Here is a 20,355-nt window from a genome sequence, read left to right on the forward strand (position 1 = left end):
ACTCATGTTGAAATAATTCTGTACCTACTCTATAAAAGAGTACCTTATGTAATGTAAATTCAATTTTCACTTCTGCCCGATCCGAAAAGATAAAATTACTCAGAAATGTTATCTACTGTCCGTTCAAGTGGTTTTATCGCAGGGTCGTAGGGTCGTAGAAAGGGGGGGGGAAATCACGTGACAGGTATTACTTAAGGAGGCCTTTTTATTTAAGTTATTTTAAACAGTTCTATATTACGTAGACGTCCAATTCCTAACAGAAATTAATGTTTTCAGAAAAGAGCTAAGACAGCCCAGCCACTAGCCTTTACAGACGAGCGAGCGGGTGGGGGAAACCGGGATGCGACGTAGGCAAACGGACGACAATACCTGTGAGAAAATATGATTCAATATTGAAAGCTCTTTCGTCACTGGAAAACGGGAACATATTTCTGAAACGTACTATACTATTCCTGGTGTTGTGGAAGAGAAGGCCTGATGGCCTTAACTACACCAGAATCTATACTAATAATAAATCTGTAGCCGAAATTTTTCTGGTAATTTTCGATTTTCCAAAAATAATTGGTCCTAACATATATAATTAACAGCAATGAAACCGAAAATCGCTTTTTTGAAATTTTTGTTTGTATGTCTGTCTGTATGTTTGTTACCTTTTCACGCGATAATGACTGAACCGATTTATATGAAAATTGGAATATAAATTAAGTTCGTTGTAACTTAGAATTTAGGCTATATGACATTGAAAATATTTTATTTAAAAGGGAGGTTATAAGGGGGCTTGAATTAAATAAATCGAAATATCTCCCTTATTATTAATTTTCATGAAAAATATTACATAACAAAAGTTTCTTTAAAACTAACTTCCGATAGTTTTATTCCATGCACAATTTTGATAGGACTGATATTTAATGCGATAAATGAGTTTCAAAATTACAATAACATCGCCATTCAAGGTCGTGTAATGAAATAAAAAACAAACGAGTTCGTCTATAAGGGGCCTAGGACAACAACAATCGAAAGCTATGAAACATAGCCTACAGAGAATGTTTCTGTGTTTGTATGAAGTAATATCGGAAGCTAAATTAACCAATTTGTATAATTAATTATTAATTCACCATTGGAAAGTGTAGTTTCTCTAGATGGACATAATGCTATAATGTTATTACAGTAACTTCTGAGTGAATCGAGGAAAGGTAAGATTAAAATAGCTTCTTATGCACAGAAAACTTGATAGGCTATTCTGTACATTCGTTTCCTGTATTTCCTAAAATAATTTTTACGACCAAATGAATGGTCTCTGGATCAAAATGATCGCATTTTAATTTTTTTAATACAATTTAAATTAAGTAACATAATAAACGATTTATCCTTCTATCAAACACGAATGTTCCCTGGATCAAATGTCCTATTTTAATTATGTAATTACTTTATATTTATTTCTAACGGGTGCAGCGGAGCGCACGGGTACGGCTAGTAAATAAATAAATAAATGAATAAATAAATGAATAAATAAATAAATGAATAAATAAATAAATGAATAAATGAATGAATAAATGAATAAATAAATAACTAACTAAATAACTAAATAACTAAATAAATAACTAAATAACTAAATAACTAAATAAATAACTAAATAAATAAATAAATAAATAACTAAATAACTAAATAAATAAATAAGTAAATAAGTAAGTAAGTAAATAAATAAATAAATAAATAACTAAATAAATAAATAAATAACTAAATAACTAAATAAATAACTAAATAACTAAATAAATAAATAAATAACTAAATAACTTAATAACTAAATAAATAAATAAGTAAGTAAATAAGTAAATAAGTAAATAAGTAAGTAAGTAAATAAATAAATAAAAAATAAATAAATAAAAAATAAATAAATAAATAAATAACTAAATAAATAACTAAATAACTAAAATAACTAAATAAATAAATAAATAAATAAATAACTAAATAACCAAATAAATAACTAAATAACTAAAATAACTAAATAAATAAATAAATACTCACTAACTCAGTACTGTTTGTGTTTACTATGACCGTAAGGCGACTTTGACTGTATACGCTTGGTTCTGTGTGAGAACGGTTGGAAGTTTACTAGTAGAGGAGGTGGGAGTGAACTACATTCAAAAACTCAGGTACAATAAAAATAGAAGTAAAATAAAATGATGTCCCTGTATAAACTATATGATAATAATTGTATTAATAATAATTACATTAATAACGCGCGTTACAACGAATGAAAACCATATTGAGCATCTCCATGATGTTGATGTGAACAAATAAACATATCTCGGAAGATATTAATTGTTAGGCTTTTCTGTTGTTCCGATCAATACTACTATCACGCAGAGTACTGAATGCTCTTTTCATAATGAAAACCATACCGAGCATATCCTACTATGCTAACGAAGAAATACTCGTATCTCGTTAAGATATTAATTTAAGGACTAAAGTTTATTTTAGAATTTTTCTCTTGTTTGATGAATATTAGGCTACTTCACAGGATACTGAATACTTTTTTAACACGCTGTATACGGGGTGAGTAAAAAATATGGAACAATGTTTGTAACTTTATTTCTAATTTTATGAATAAACTATATATACAAAAATTGTAGGATATCAAAGAAGAAATATTTTGAACATGTTTTAAAGTATATAAGTACTATTCATTTATAAAGGTTGTGCCAATAAGTCTGTATTTTTAAATGGCACCATGTACTTATTTCTCCATTTTTGGATTCTTCAGGTCTCAGTACGTACAAAATCATATTATTTTCTTTACCGTTTATAAACTATTCTTTTGTAAAAATTATCTCTTTTGATGACAGTGTATATGTACTGAATAAAGGGAAATTTTAAATTTTCATGATATCAATTTGAGGAGGCATTGGATTAAAGAATTGCAGACAAAAGCTAATAGAAACAAGTGAATAAAGCTAATAAAACAATTGAATAACAGTGCTTAAACATTAAACAATTTCAAAGACAGATTTATGCACTGTTTGGCAGTAAATGTGGGCCATTTTGAGCACTTTTGTGAACTGAAATCAACACATGATACAACACAACAATGTTAATTTTGGTTTTAATGGGTTTCTTGCTTTAAAATCCATGTATTGCATTACTATTGCAGTTAAATTTCAATGGTGCATATCCCGCAATGTGTTGTTTTCAATTATAAATTTAAATAATATTAATATTGTTATTCAAATGTTTTTATTACCTTTATTCACTTGTTTCTATTAGCTTTTGTCTGCAGTTGTTTAATCCAAAGCCTTCTCAAATTGATGTATTTAAGCATTAAAATTTCCCTTTATTCAGTACACATACATTGTCATCAAAAGAGGTAATTTTTACAAAACAATAGTTTATAAATGGCAAAAAAGTAATAATGATTTTGTACGTACTGAAACCTGAAGAATCCAAAAATGGGAAATAAGTACATGGTACCATTAAAAAAAAAAACAGACTTATTCGCACATCCTATATAAATGAAAAGCATACTAAATCAAAATATGTTCAAAATATTCCTTCTTTGATACCCTACAACGTTTGTGTAAATAGCTTCTTCATAAAATTATAAACAAGAAAGTTACAAGCATTGTTCCATACTTTTTACTCACCCTCTATACAGGGTGTTTAAAAACTACGAGGCATAATTTCAGGTATGTATTTCCCACATGTAGACAATCAAAATAGTTCATTACAACATGTGTCCGGAAATGCTTTATTTCCGAGTTATGGCCTTCACAACATTGCAATTCACCGGAACGTTTTTCTTTCCGCAGGTCGTTGCCGCCAAAGGAGACATTAAGAGGGCACTCTGACAGTTCATTCCGAGGCGAAGGTTACAGGCGTTGTGTAGGAGTTAGACTGTGCGACATGTATTCAAATCAAGAGCTGGCAGAGATACACTTCATGTACGGTAAGGCGGACGGCAATGCTGCGCTGGCTCGTCGTTTATACCAGGAGAGGTACCCACAGCGACAATGTCCAGATCGGAAGACATCTGTACGTCTCCATTACCGTCTGTGCGAGTATGGAAAATTTAACTCTCCTGGTTTGGGAAGGGGACGACCAAGATTTACAACTCCAGAAGTACAGGAGGAGATTCTGGAGGCTGTGAACATGACTCCTATCAGCACACGAAGGGTAGCGTTGCAAGTCAATGTTCCCCATACGACTGTCTGGAGACTGTTGAAAGAGTATCAGTTGTATCCTTATCATTTGCAACGTGTACAGGCCCTGTCACCAGCATATTACCCTGCACGAGTTAGGTTCTGTCAGTGGTTCTTGCAGCAGTGTGGTGTATATCCGAACTTTCCTGCCTTAGTATTATTTATAGATGAAGTACAGTTCACACGAGATGGCATATCAAATTTCCACAATCAGCATGTATGGGCGTATGAAAACCCACGTGCAACTGTTCCATCTCATCACCAGGTGCGGTTCTCCCTCAACATGTGGGCCGGTATCATTGGTGATCGATTAGTTGGACCCCATGTACTTGTAAACAGACTTACGGGGCAGGCGTACACAAACTTCCTGGAAAACACCATACCTCATGTTTTAGAAGACACTCCACTGATCAATCGTCAACACATTCACTTCTTGCATGATGGCGCTCCTGCACACTTCAGTCGTACGGCTCGCCGGTACTTGGATCGAAGATTTCTTGATCGATGGATAGGTAGAGGTGGCCCAATTGCTTGGCCTCCACGCTCACCTGATCTGAACCCTCTCGATTTCTACTTGTGGGGCCATTTAAAATCATTGGTTTATTCGTCTCCGGTGCCTGATTTGGAATCCCTTCGGAATCGAATTGTGGCATGTTCTGAGGACATACGCAATACTCCTGGAGTTTGGGATCGTGTTCGCAGGTCAATGAGATATCGATGTGAGGTCAGTATTCAAGCAGGAGGTGGACATTTTGAACATGTTCTGTAATGACAACGACCTGCGGAAAGAAAAACGTTCCGGTGAATTTCAATGTTGTGAAGGCCATAACTCGGAAAAGAAGCATTTCCGGACACATGTTGTAATGAACTATTTTGATTGTCTACATGTGGGAAATACATACCTGAAATTATGCCCCGTATTTTTGAAACACCCTGTATAACCGTAGTAGAGGGCGACAAATAATAATGTTTAAAGCAACGATGTTTTTTAATCTGTCGCAATTTTCATTTGTTTTTCCCGTAAACAGAAATGTAAAAATTGATTGAAGCCATTACTTTCCTACTGTCGTTCAAACCATGAGATAATCGTTTTGTGGGCAATTCACTTTTGTCTCATTCTGTACTATTGAGCATTTACGAGAAGATGAATGGCGAGACACTTTAACAAGAGACATGATAAATGCCTCTAGACCTGGACATTCATTTAACGTGAAATGATTCTAGACAGTTGAATAGCGTTTGGTGAAATGTAGGCTGAATGTCGGGACTCACAGTCTTCTTGTTTTCAAACTATGGATGATTATTTGAAATGGGCCACGTATTTATTTGTACTGGAAACAAAGAAGATTGATATCGAAAAGTGATGAAAAATTTAATAATTGGACAAATATCTTATCTTAGTAAATCAGGCGGCAGGGCGTTCTCTTATAAATCTAGAGGGCTCGCGTTGAATTCTCGATAGAAAAAAACAAGATTTACATGAATGGTTGGAATTTTACCCAGACAATTTATTCCATAGATTAGGCATGTCAATTGATGCCCACAGGAGCAAGCGCGCGCTTTAGAGCCCAGGAGAGCCTGAGCGCTTTACAGCGGAAAGGAAAGAGACAGACGAAAGAGGTGGTAGGCTTATATGCCACTTGGTCGAGCTATATTCAGGGATAGCCAGCACTGATTCAATAGATAAAGGGAAGAGAACTTATTAAAACTGTATCCATGTTAATTTTTAGATTTGCCTGAGAAGTATAAGTGCATTATAAGAATGCAAGTTTTAATTTTAATGCTCATTTTTCACAAGTTTGATTTTTTTATTCAAAAGAAATATTTTCTCAACTTTTTCGTATAGAAAAGTGAAATTTTCAGGTATAGGCCTATTTATTTAGTAGCCTTACAGAATGTTTTCGTAAATATAATATACCGTATATACGTATTACTGAAGATAGTGTATTGAAAATTTTGAAAATATTCGCATGGAAATTGTTTGTAAGGAAATGAATTAACAAAGCAACTACTTTTACAACATAAGCAAAAGATATGTGCCCATGTGTTGTAAAAATGTCAGCTCTATAGCTTCAGCACATTTCGAGAAAATAATTTAATATTCTGATGATAAGAAGTTGCTCACAAATATCATGTTAAAAGCAGAATGCGATAAGAGTTTTGTTATGTAATATTAGTTACACTTAAAACAGATACAGCACCTAGGTAATTTTGCTTTGTACTGTAATATAGTTTTGATTAGTTTATTGATTACTTTTGTAAGGCTAAAGATACCATCAATATAAATTCCAACTTATCATGTCACACTCAATCTCTTTCTTTGGAATATCACTTTCTTTATGAATGATGTGTTTCATCCACTTAATACAGTATAATAATATACTACTATGGAATTTAAGTGAATATTCCTTCTTAACTCTCTATTATGTTATTAAGATTTAAAACACAAGTGCAATATTAAGAAATCAGTGTTAGTACTTTTGTTTTACAGACAATATTGATAATATTAAACAGAAAGAAGCCATATAAAAATAACGACATAAAATTTCACGTTCCGTTTGAAGTTTGTGCACCACTGTTTTCTTAATCCAACAGGTTGCTTATTCATATACATAACCCTTCCTCTTTCCATACTTAGCGCTTGCTGCCCGCGCACGACATCAAGGTCAGAAAAATGCGCTTGCTTTGACATCACTGCCGTAGATTAAAATAGCAGTTACATATACAGTAGTAATTTTAGGTAAACTACTTACAAAGAGTCGTTCAACCGCTTGGTATTTTTTGTTTTATTTCATTTCGATATCCATAAACATTCCGATTGTTGCTTCAGTCTGAATTTCTCGCATTTCGTCATTGTGTGTCTAGCCGTGTGCAGTTTACTATTGCGCAACGTGTGGTTAGTCCAATGAAATCAGTTCTTCGCTGTTCCCAAGAATTAGGCATAGGATGTTCTTCAGTACGGCGATTTCTCCGATATGATGTCATTACCACCATCACTCTGCCCGCGAAACAACTGAGTTCACCATGAGCGGCTCCCGGATCGTCTCATCTCGCGTGATGGTGACCACCAATGGTCACCAAGTTCATGTGATGAACGCCATGAGATTTTTTTCTGTGGGGTAATCTTAAATCATTGGTGTATGTCAGTACATCCGCGAGTTAAAGGAGGAAATTCGACGAGTTGTAGGCGAAATCCAAGTGGAAATTTGTCAAGCAGTCATAGCGAATTTCACAGTCAGAGTACTTGCATGTCAGCAGAGTAGAGGGGATCATATCCCCAACATCATTTTCCATACCTGAAATGGAAAGGTGAGTTAACATATTTATGTCCTAGTTTAAAGTAGTCCACACCTGTGAAGTAACGGTTAGCGCGTCTGGCCGCGAAACCAGGTGGCCCGGGTTCGATTCCCGGTCGGAGCAAAGTTAAGAGGTTGAGGTTTTTCCGGGGTTTTCCCTCAACCCAATATGAGCAAATGCTGGGTAACTTTCGGTGTTGGACCTCGGACTCATTTCACCGGCATTATCATCTCATTCACACGCTAAATAACCTCAGATGTTGGAAATCTAGTCTTTGAGGTGAAGCTCCCTGTAAAGCAGATTTGAATAATTTCAAGGGAAAAATTGTTCCGGGGCCGGGCATCGATCCCGGGACCTCTGGTTGAACGTACCAGCGCTCTGCCAACTGAGCTACCCGGGAACTCCACCCGACGCCGTCTCAACTTTTCCCTTTATATCCACACAACTCGCGTGGGCTGACGAAACGCCAGAGACCCACATCGAGTGCACACAATCTCTGCGTGACTTAGAATTGTGGTTTTCTGTTAACGTACACAGTGACGTATATATTATGCAAATCTAGTCTTTCAGGTGAAGCTCCCTGTAAAGCAGATTTGAATAATTTCAAATGAGTTCCAGGGTAGCTCAGTTGGCAGAGCGCTGGTACGTTCAACCAGAGGTCGCGGGATCGATACCCGGCCCCGGAACAATTTTTCCCTTGAAATTATTCAACCTCAGATGTTGATAAAGCGTCGTAAAGTAAACTACTTAAAAAGAAAAAAAAAGTTTAGGGTATTTTGAAAAAAAAAATAAAGTTCATAATTTGGTATATTAAAACCGCCGCGCTTTTTGAACGACCCTTTGCAAGGTGGGCTAAAGAAACTAGCTACCAGGTTAAATAAATAAATACTAATACTAAACCAATACTAATACTAACAGCAACAACAAACTCATGGACACTGGTTATGATCAGGCTTCGAGACTTCGGATCCAATAGAGAATTCAAATCCGCATAACGGCGTATTGAGTATAGTGGTAAAGCGTAGGCTACAGTGGGGGGGGGGGGGTACTGTAGAATGAATGCCAACAAGCACGCAAAGAAAAACGCTCTGGATTTGAAGGTTCTAACGAATAATTTGGGTTTCATACAAACCTATTTTCAAACTGTGTCTGAAACTATTACACGGTTAGAAAAGTCAGAGCAAGAGATGTCGGAAGCCCTCAAATTAATTGTGGAAATGACAAGGAGAATTAATGAGACACCAAGTACACCGGTTACTGAACGTGTGAAACAGAAGTGGAAATCAATTTTATGTAAAAATAACGGATATGGAACATTGTGTAATATAAATATTGTAAATTAGTAGACTGCAATGATGTCAGGTTTTTTCGTTTTGCTCCTATCACGTCATGCGACGTAGAGCGCAGCTTTTCACAGTACAAACTGTGTTTGGCAGATAACCGAAAAAGATTTACGTTTGAGACACTGAAAATGTATCTTGTAGTACATTGAAATTCGGTACTGTAACTGCAGTTTCTAAATACGACCAACAGGATAGATGAAGATATTAAAATTGATACATGTTTATTTTCACCATTAACACTGTGTATCACTGGACAACAAATTTTGACTTTTTGTTTGCGACATGAATGAAACCTCACTTTTCTAAAGGATCACACTATGCTGAACACGAATATGACAACAAAAATGCGAGGTTGGTTCTGGTTTCAGAATAATATTAAGAAAAATTCGATAGTCATTTCTTCTATGAAAATCTGTCTGATGTCTTGTAAAACATCGCTTACCTATTCTAAATGTGATTTCTCTTTGCTTCCGTCTTGTAATCGAGTTGAGGAGTATCCCTGATGTCTGTCCAGCAGTAGTCAGCAAGCATTCTTGCACTCCACTTTCCCTGGTAACGTTTTTCCATTAATGATATTTGTTGGTGGAAACGTTCCCCATGTTCATCGCTCACTTCCCCACAACTTTTTTCATTTTGTGATAAGAAGACAGCAAATTCGTAACAAGGTCCTCATAGTTTTCAACTCGTTTGTTTCCCAAAAAATTATTTACGACTTCTCAACATCATTTAAAAGGCATTCAAATATCTCATCTTGGTGAAGTTGACGAATCTGTGGGCCAACAAAAACTCCTTCCTTTAACTTGGCCTCACTCATTTTAGGAAATTTTGAAACTAGGTATTTGAATGCCGGTCCATTTCGGTCCAACTTTTTAGCAAAGTTTTTGATAAGACCAAGTTTTATATGTAGTGGAGGAATTAAAATGTTCTCAGATTCCACCAGAGGTTCATGTTTGATATTCATTTTTCCAGTTTCCATACCTTGACGTAAAGGCCATTCCTTTTTAATGAAATGAGAAGCTCTATCTCTACTGTTCCATTCGCATATGAAACAACAGTGTTTAGTGCAGCCTAGTTGGAGTCCAGTTAATATTGCAATTACTTTGAAGTCTGCACATATTTTCCACTGATAAGTGTTATAATGAATTGATTCAAGAAGGAGTTTCAGGCTGTCATATGATTCCTTCATATGCACTGAATAACCAATAGGAATTGACGGCAACTGATTGCCATTATGGAGTATTGCCAGCTTTGAGACTTAATTTTGAGGCATCTATAAACAACCGCCACTGATCAGAAATGTGATTAATGTTCAGAGCACTCAATAAGCCACTAACAGCACTACAAAACACTAAATCGCCTTCCACAGAAAAATATTTCTCAAGATGTTCCTGACGGTCACGAAAAAATGTCACTTTCACATTTTCGGCAAGATAGTTCCATTGTTGGAATCTGGAGGCTAACAGCTCTGCCTTGGCTTTAGAAAGTTCCAGGTCTCTCACTAAATCGTTTAGTTCATTTTGGCTAATTTTGTGATGTTCAGATTTAACATCAGGTGCAAAGTCAGGATCTGTAGATGTGGATGGTTCTGGATCACAAGGCTCTTCTTCCGAATCTATGGAATATGATTCAGGGGGTATAGGAACAGGCAGCTCATCACTATGGGGTACAGGACGAGTAGCAGAATGTATGTTGGGATATACAATGGTCTTCTTTTTATAATTCGTCATTCCTCGGAGTGGTGGTACCATACAAAATAGACAGTCGTCAGTGTGATTTCTTGGCTCCAACCAAATAACTGGAATGGCAAAAGGCATCGAAGGTCTCCTGTGATTCAACCAATCCAGAAGATTCGTGTAGCAAGTCTTACAACAGATATGTGGAGCCCAACTCTTATTTTGGTCTCCTAATTTGCAGAATTCACCAAAATAAAGATTGTGAGCTGTTTTTATAACAGGAGTCATATTTCTCCGCTGCACAGCAAACACCACTTCCCCGCAAATGTAACAAAAACTGTTAGTATCATTTATGCACTTACGTGGCATTGTTAACAACACGTAAAATTTTATCACTATTATTTATTATTTATTTACTATTTACTATTATAAATTAATTTTACACTATGTCACAAATTTCTTTGTAGCGTTTTAAGACGAAGTTTTTACTTGAGTTGTACCTGTTAGTAAATCACATCTGCACACCGAAACAATTCTCAGGCACTGAGGAGATCTACTGTAAATGAATTCTTGTTTTGTATGTTTATCTCAGTCCCTTCCTCACAATAACAAACCTAAGATAAACCCAGCTCGTCCTTCTAAGTGAGTTTATTCATCCCCTATATGTCTCTACATTCTTATCTAGTTACAACTTCCTGCCATAAGTATAATATGCCATACTATAAAAATACGAAGCAACTAGCAACTTTCTGTAACAGTTTCGTCATAAGGGGTGCCCAATTAATAAAAAATTGTACATACCACTCATGTCGCAATTTTGCTGTTGACCAGTGATATAATTAATCACAAATGCTTATAAAGGACAGGAGAATAAATGATTTTCATATTCTCTTGACATTGTCAATGTGTAATGTTTATTTACTTTCAGAATGTACATGTGTGCGTTTCCCCATACTACCGTACTCTACTCTAAATAGCAACGTTGTTACCTCAACACATCTCTACCTTTCGCTACCTGCAGCGAGTCAACAACCTATAGTGCATGCACAGTAAACTTATTGTATTGGGTCCAAAGCCTCGAAGCCTGGTTATGATGAATGGAAATCACATCGAGCATCTGCTATGAACAAGTTAAGTTCTAGTATTGCGGAAGATATTAATTTTAGGACACATGCTTATTAGACTTTTTTTACTTGTTTTGAGGATTTCTACAATCTCTTAACATATTACAGCATTCTTTTTAACTCCCTGTATTTTGTGAATTAATTACTTTAAGAGACGTGAACAAATTAATTACTGAAATTACATTAAAATTGACTATTTTATTAAGCAAACTATGTTCGCAGCTTTTCTCCTTTCATCAGAACTTGTAAAATGCGGCTTGACCCCTGTGTCGCCCAACAGCCCACACACAAATTATTCTCAACGCTCCAGACAACAAGGTTTCAAGAAGGGTGACCGCTGGCGTTGTTACAGAATGGCTTTGAGGCGAGTCCCAGCTATTGAAAGCAATGTGACGCAAAGGGTTAATACTCGAATGAAGTGGAGTTTTGTAGGACATGTTCATAAGGTGAATAGGGCCTGAGTGGCGTCCGCACATCTAAAAACGTCATTTGAATGGGTCCTCGCGGGCTTCGGTCGCCCATGAATAATTCCCTTTGATCTGGTTGTAACGTGTTTACTCTTGGATACACGCTCCTCGATTAAGGCGGTGGTCAATCCGTTCATGTAGCGGGCGACAAACAAAGGAATTCGCACTGCGACAGAGATCGGCACTTTGTACGGCCGCCGCTGCGACATTGTTTCTTATTCAACAACAAGCAACCGACGGCATTTGCTTCAAGTTGTAGCAAAGCTTGGGCATAGGCATGTACTTACGAAGAAATGCTTGGACGATTCAAGTGTATGTTGAAATGAGTGGTTCAATCAATAGTGGCACAAGCCACGTTTCCTAAGTTCCGAGAGAAGACAAATAAGTCGTAAATGAAGTCGAACCACGATAAAAAAAAAATTCTGAGGATTATAAAATTTGTATTGTTATATCAGAGTCTTACTGTGGGCTAAAGCAAGGAGATACACTATCACATTTAATATTTAACTTTGCTCTAGAACAGCCGTGGCGAAAATGTGACTCACGAGCATATTGTGGCTCACAATGATAGCATTTCTCTTGCTTTCTACCTCTTCCAACCCCCACCCTCTCACTCACTGGAGTCAAACTCCGTTCCATTTGTATTTGTCTCTGATCTGCGAGTGGCGTATCGTCGCAATGTCTCTCTCGAAACCATGTACCTTTACAAAAACGAAAGTTTCAAGTAGGATGGGAGGACGCATTTTTTTTTTTGCTGACAATATGATGAGAATATTAAATGTAAGATTTGTTCACAAGTATTACGAGGAAAACGGTTGTATAACATAAAACGGCATTATAAGTTACATGTTACTGATGAAACATTAAAAGGTTAAGTGTTATTATTATTATTATTATTATTATTATTATTATTATTATTATTATTATTAGATCTTCACTTTAACTCACAGATTTACAATGTAATGTTAAATGAAAGCTAGATGTAAGGACTTGACAAATGCTGAACTTTTCAAATCTTTGCAAAAAAATAAAATTATATCCGAAGCTTCATTCTTTCGCTTGTTTTTTTTTTTTTTTTTTGGAGCCATGTTTGCTACATCTTACGGTTGTGAAAAATTATTTTCAACAATGAAAATAGTAAAAACCAAATTTAGATCACGAGTGACAGACAAAAATACCTTCGTGATCAACTACTACTGGCAGTAAGTGACGTAATTCCTGATTTTGAAACTCTGTCGCAGAGACATTCTGAAGACAGTTAATTTTAGGTTGTGATATTGTGTCCTATATTTTATTCTTCATTTCTTTCTCCGTTACACGTACTAAACATTAGTTTGTAACCTTATACTGTAGAAAATTACATTTTAATGCTTGACGTAAGGAAAATGAAAATCCGTTAATAAGTCAGACAGTTGCTTCACTTCCCCTTCGGGTGTCCGCCTCCCTCCATAGGTGCTATGCACATTGCAGATTACACAGTGGCTCGGCGCATGGTCACATTTTCGCCACGGCTGCTCTAGATTATGCCATTAAGGAAGCCCAGGAAAACAGAGACGGTTTGGAATTGAACGCGTTACATCAGCTTCTTATCTATGCGGATGACGTGAATATGTTAGGATAAAATCCACAAACGATTAGGGAAAACACGGAAATTTTACTTGGAGCGAGTAAAGAGATAGATTTGGAAATAAATCCCGTAAAGACAAAGTATATGATTATGTCTCGTGACGAGATATAGTACCGATACGAAATGGACATATAAATATTGGAAATTTATCTTTTGAAGGGGAGAAAAAATTCAATTAGTTTGCAGCAACAGTAACTTAATATAAATGACATTCGAGAGAAAATTAAACGCAGAATAAATATGGGAAATGCCTGCTATTATTCGGTTGAGAAGCTTTTGTCATCCACCTTGTTTTCAAAAAAACTGAAAGTTAAAATTTATATTACCGATTATTCTAAAGAAACACCTGTGGTATCTGGACAACGGATACAAGTCATAAATCTGAGGCATAATCACGTGGTCCATTTATTTATCACGATCTGATCGACAACTCAACTGCCAAATCGGTTCTCCCATCACAACTATATACGTCTATAGTTATCCACTAAAAAGTTGTACACATATGAACAAATTATAGAGTATGTCAAACATAAGTAATGCAATTTTATGTTATTGTTTCATATTATATTATGCATTTAAATATTTTATGTTCGACCATGCCGAAATGTAGTAATTATACACCTGGTAGTAGCCCTTTAATGCACCTCATTAAAGTACACCTATTCATTATAATTCAGTTGTTCAGCCAATGAGAAATCACCATTGTACCATTATGAAACCGCAAGAATCGATTATTCTCGGATATGCAACCGAAAGACGATTAGCGAAAAATCACGGAGGCTCGAAATTCAATACTGTCGCAGAAGGTTATGTTCTGTTACTATAATAATTAGCGTTAATTGTAAATAATATTTAAATAAAATCAATTTGTCACCTCGTTTTTCAATTCTAAATCAATTTCCAGGTTATATCAAGCCTAATGTTCATGTTATTCTCTAGATTATATCAAGGTCAATGACATTCGTGCCTCGGAAAAAATTAATACTTTCGCGTCTGCGCATATCTCACAATTCAGGTCAGTTCCGCTCCTCACTTACATAACCATAACATGAATACTTATGAATAATTTCAAGTTAGAATTATGGTCGAGCATAAAAAGTCGTATGAAACTTGCTTATAATGGTAATTAAGACGCTCGTATGAAAATTATGAAACTCGCTTGCGCTCGTTTCATAAATAAACGTACTCGCGTCTTAATTACTACCATTATAGGCTCGTTGCATAATGTACTATTAAAGATGAAGAAATATATTATTTTAATAATGCGTTCTAATTCTTAATTGTCTTTATATAATGTATGATAATAGTGTCACCTATTTAGAAATAGCGAAAATATTTCAAAGTTTGTCCATTTGTATAAAAACTTTGGTTCTGACTTATCTCGTGATCAGAAAGTTCGCTTACACGATCATAAAGTTCTAGGTCAGATATCTTTGAACAGAAAGATGTGCATAACCGAAGCGAACCCAACTTCTTTCTTCATTTTATAATATCTTTGAAAGGGACAAATGCCATTTAAGAATCTCTTTGGACGCTCATTTTAATTAGTATCTGTTTAAACTCATAATCATTGTAAGAAAGATTTATTTCGACTCTTTTACGATGAACATCTTTACTTAGAGAGAAATCGGATATTTTCTTAGTTGTTTGTGGCTTCTTTTCTTCAATTTCATAAATTAATTATAATTAATGAATAGCTAACAAATGTAATCAATAAAGAGATTATGGATTTGACAATGCTACATAAAAAGTGTCACAGTTCATGGTATACTATTACAAAGCTTATTTTAGAGAAAATTTTTATTTAAAAATTTATTAAGTGAGTGGGGAATTGAAATGGATGTAAATTTCTAGTGTAAAATATATTCTCTCTCTAATTAAAGCAAGCTTCGTGTGACGGAAATTTATTTCATATTATAGGCCTACTGCTGGTGAACTTCCAGCAACTCGCAGTGAAGGGAAAGTCTTGTGCTCCTTAAAAGTTCTTAAAAGATGCCGCGACACCAACTCCACCTCACACCTCTTGCAGCTGCAACATAACGTCTAATAGATTGCCGAACAACAAGCTTGCGTTAATTACAAGAGAACTAAGCTTGACATGTAGCCTATTTATTATTGACGCTTTTAAAGAGCTTTTTGTAGATACAGAAATAATATTAGAAGTTGCTACAACATACGAATGGCTATGTTATCTGAATTTGTAGGTAACTAAAATGCTTGTATCTGTTTGAACCATAGATTTTATTACTATGAAAGTGTGATATAGAGAGTGGCATAGGAGACTATCTGTTTTAAAAGCGAAATAATTTTCTTAAAAAAAAAAACATTTACTTATGAATATTACAAGATAACGGTTGTTCTGTATGGTTATGAAACTTGGACTCTCACTTTGAGAGAGGAACAGAGGTTAAGGGTGTTTGAGAATAAGGTGCTTAGGAAAATATTTGGGGCTAAGAGGGATGAAGTTACAGGAGAATGCAGAAAGTTACACAACGCAGAACTGCACGCATTGTATTCTTCACCTGACATAATTAGGAACATTAAATCCAGACGTTTCAGATGGGCACGATATGTAGCACATATGGACAATCCGGGAATGTATATAGAGTGTTAGTTGGGAGACCGGAGGGAAAAAAAGATGTTTAGGGAGACAGAGACGTAGATGGGAGGATAATATTAAAATGAATTTGAGGAAGGTGAATTCACTGTGGGCTAAAGCAAGGAGATGCACTATCACCTTTACTTTATAACTTTGCTCTAGAGTATGCCATTAGCAAAGTCCAGGATAACAGAGAGGGTTTGGAATTGAACGGGTTACATCAGCTGCTTGTCTATGCGGATGACGTGAATATGTTAGGAGAAAATCCACAAACTATTAGGGAAAATACGGGAATTTTACTTGAAGCAAGTAAAGAAATAGGATTGGCAGTAAATCCTGAAAAACAAAGTATATGATTATGTCTCGTGACGAGAATATTGTACGAAATGGAAATATAAAAATAGGAAATTTATGCTTTGAAGAGGTGGAAAAATTCAAATACCTTGTAGCAACAGTAACAAATATAAATGACGCTAGGGAGGAAATTAAACGCAGAATAAATATGGGAAATGCCTGTTATTATTCGGTTGAGAAGCTTTTATCATCCAGTCTGCTGTCGAAAAATCTGAAAGTTAGCATTTATAAAACAGTTATATTACCGGTTGTTCTTTATGGTTGTGAAACTTAGACTCTCACTTTGAGAGAGGAACAGATGTTAAGGGTATTTGAGAATAAGGTGGTTAGGAAAATATTTGGGGCTAAGAGGGATGAAGTTACAGAAGAATGGAAAAAGTTACACAAAGCAGAACTGCACACATTGTATTCTTCACCTGATATAATTAAGAACATTAAATGCTGATGTTGGAGATGGACAGGGCATGTAGCACGTATGGGCGAATCCAGAAATACATATAGAGTGTTAGTTGAGAGGCCGGAGGGAAAAAGACCTTTGGGGAGGCCGAGACGTGGATGAGTGTATAATATTAAAATGGATTTGAGGGAGGTGATGGTAGAGACTGGATTAATCTTGCTCAGAATAGGGTGCGATGGCGAGCTTATGTGAGGGTGGCAATGAACCTCCGGGTTATCTAAAAACCGTATTACAAGATAGCTCCCACTCTTGGATTATCAACAGTAATCTCAGTAGACGTTTTGATTTATCTAGAGAAAATCAAAACTCGAGTGGGATTTAATTGACTATTACACTATTAGAAGAAAGTATATAAAGATTAGAAGTAACGAAGTACTCCAATACAATAAAATATTAATTGACTTACGAAAATACAACTGTCTTCAAATGTATTATTGTACCATCTCAACATTACAAATATTACGCTAGATGCATGCTAGATGGCAGTAGTGTCTTTATACAGACACTGTAATGATTACTATTCAATAAATCTTAATATTAAACAATCTCTGATACGTGACTATGCATAATATCATATAGCAGAAGTTCTTTTTATCCTCCCAGAGCAGAAGCTATAACATAACCTAAGTAAAATAACAAGTGTTAGAAAAGTTTTAAATAACGACGATGACATAAAAAATAAACATGAATAATTTTAAAAGGAATAATTATTGAATGTACAATTTTCAAATTTGAATGTGGTTGGTGGTTCAATTGATGTTATATTGGACGTGTGCGTAATAGAAGTGAAACTCGTTGATTTAGGCCTACATGGTGTATTCAACTTATTCAGGATTTCCGAATGGTGCTCTTCATTTATTTGTAAGTCGGATTTCAGAAGATGCATAGGTATGATCAGTGATTTTTATTAATTCTTGTTCTTGAATGCCAATGCGAGTCATATTTGAAACTGCTGTGCATGGACTGGAGTGGTTTGTAATTTTATATATGTTTTTGACGTCCAGACCAGCGCAGTTTCAAATGTTGGCAAACAAAGAAACAAATGCTAGGGACGCGATAAAATTAAACAAATGCTAGGGACGCGATAAAATTGTGCGATAAGCAGCCATGATTGGTTGAAATACGTCCTTTCGTACCGTTTTATTGGTCAAAAGTAGTATGACGTAGTAAGAGTGTAATAGTCATTTTAAACCCAGAAACACGGAAATTAGCCTCATCAGACATCAGTAGGACGTGCAGAATCTTGTTGAATTAATTCTTGCATTTGTCGCCACAGATGTAAGCGACTGAATTTGTCGTTAGCATTTAGTTGTTGAACAACCTGCATTTTGTAGGGATGCGGCGTGGGCTGCGATTCGATAAATTTAGAGTGAGTGCGTGTCTTCGTGCTGAACGAGTAGGACTTTGCTGTAATGCAGTTCTCACCCTTCCAATACTTTCAGGCGTGCGTACAGTTTTCATTGGTCCATTTCTCTTTACATTGGTGCCCTCCACTTTTTCACCCATGAGAGAGTTCACACCTGTGGAGTAACGGTCAGCGGTCAGCGCGTCTGGCTGCGAAACCAGGTGGCCCGGTTTCGAATCTCGGTTAGGGCAAGTTACCTGGTTGAGGTTTTTTCCGGGGTTTTCCCTCAACCCAATACGAGCAAATGCTGGGTAACTTTCGGTGCTGGACCCCGGACTCATATCACCGGCATTATCACCTTTATATCATTCAGACGCTAAATAACCTAGATGTTGATACAGCGTCGTAAAATAACCCAATAACCCATGAGAGAATTGTTTGACTGGTCCTCTGCCTCGGTTATCTCCCAAACGTCGTCGAAATGAAGCCGCACATGCACCACACTCTCATGTTTCGTGTAACTATCAACTGCAAACACACGATGTTGAATACTCATTCAATATATTAGAGAACAAGAGAGTTAATGACTTTATTGCCAAGAACTCAGTATTAGTTAACAACAAAATTTAGAGCTACCGGTGTAGCTCAGGCGTTAGCGCGTTTGCCAGTTGATCGGGAGTTACGATCGGACGCGGGTTCAATTCCCGCTTGGCTGATTACCTGGTTGGGGTTTTTCCTGAGGATTTCCTCGGTCTCATCTCGCTATCACCAATTCCAATGACACTAAACCCAATAGTTGATACAAAGTCGATAAATAACCAACTAAAAGATTGGGAATAAAATAAACATAATTTTTGGATAAATTAGTCTTTATTCTCTAATTTACATATAACAATCCTATAAATACGCCATTGTTATTAAGTTACTAGCATCAAAATACAGATTTGGGACAGTGTTACACGAAAATTTGTCCATTTCATCTCAGTGACCCTGGTATAATACGTTATCCAACGCTGAAAACAGAATAAATTATACACAACGAAATGTTCAAAGAGATTTTAAAATCCATTCCCTATTCGTACTAATCGGTTACGTATTGGAAATGCTGACAGTAATTTCATATCAGCTGATCGAGGACGCAAAGTTGCTGAAGCTTGAATCCACTCTCTTCTCTACACCATTGTCGCTGCTCTTTATCATTAATCGTCGTTCCTACATCATAAAAGTATCTTAAAAAGCCAAAGTGCTTTATAGCTTCCGAGTGTGAGAACGTGTGTATCAAAACGATCAATCAAGTATATGCCAGCGGATAAATAAAAGGCTTCACGACTTTAAGTATGTACAGTGTGATACAATTATCGAGCACGTCAGTTTTGCATGGTATCCTTAACAGAAATTACCTGAGATGTGTTTATCAGAACAAATGATGGATGTAATTAATCACGAATTGACTACTGTCTTGCTACAGAATTCGATATTTTATACAACACATTCTGGGAATATAATATCTAGCATCAATGTAGGTGTGAGCTTTTTCCACCATGTTGGATGACACCTTGCGCAAGAGTGTACCATTGATGGAGGCAATCTGTCTTGTAATGTTGTGCTTACGTTCTTTGCAAAGTGATTGTTTTATTTTAATATACAACATTTGACACCCCATAAAAAGAAATGTACAGACGATAGGTCCGGCGACTTTACGGGTCACTAAGCTGTATTGTATTGTATTGTATTTATTAACATTCTATGGTATTCATACATTGCTTCATAGCTAGAATATGGAACAAGTCAAAAAACTTAATACTATTATAAAGTCTTAATTTATAGTCACAGTCTAGATCAAATATAATATACAGACGAGGTTTACAATATA

The 20,355-nt window shown here is 35.8% G+C and overlaps 1 protein-coding gene across 2 annotated transcripts in view; it reads right to left on the minus strand.

The window, feature by feature from the left end:
* Nucleotides 1–20,355, minus strand: part of LOC138706670 (uncharacterized) — a 507,718-nt gene that overhangs the window by 111,906 nt on the left and 375,457 nt on the right. The gene's annotated exons all lie outside the window — the stretch shown is intronic.

Source organism: Periplaneta americana, chromosome 9, assembly GCF_040183065.1.
Source record: "Periplaneta americana isolate PAMFEO1 chromosome 9, P.americana_PAMFEO1_priV1, whole genome shotgun sequence".
Classification (NCBI taxonomy): Eukaryota; Metazoa; Arthropoda; class Insecta; order Blattodea; family Blattidae; genus Periplaneta; species Periplaneta americana.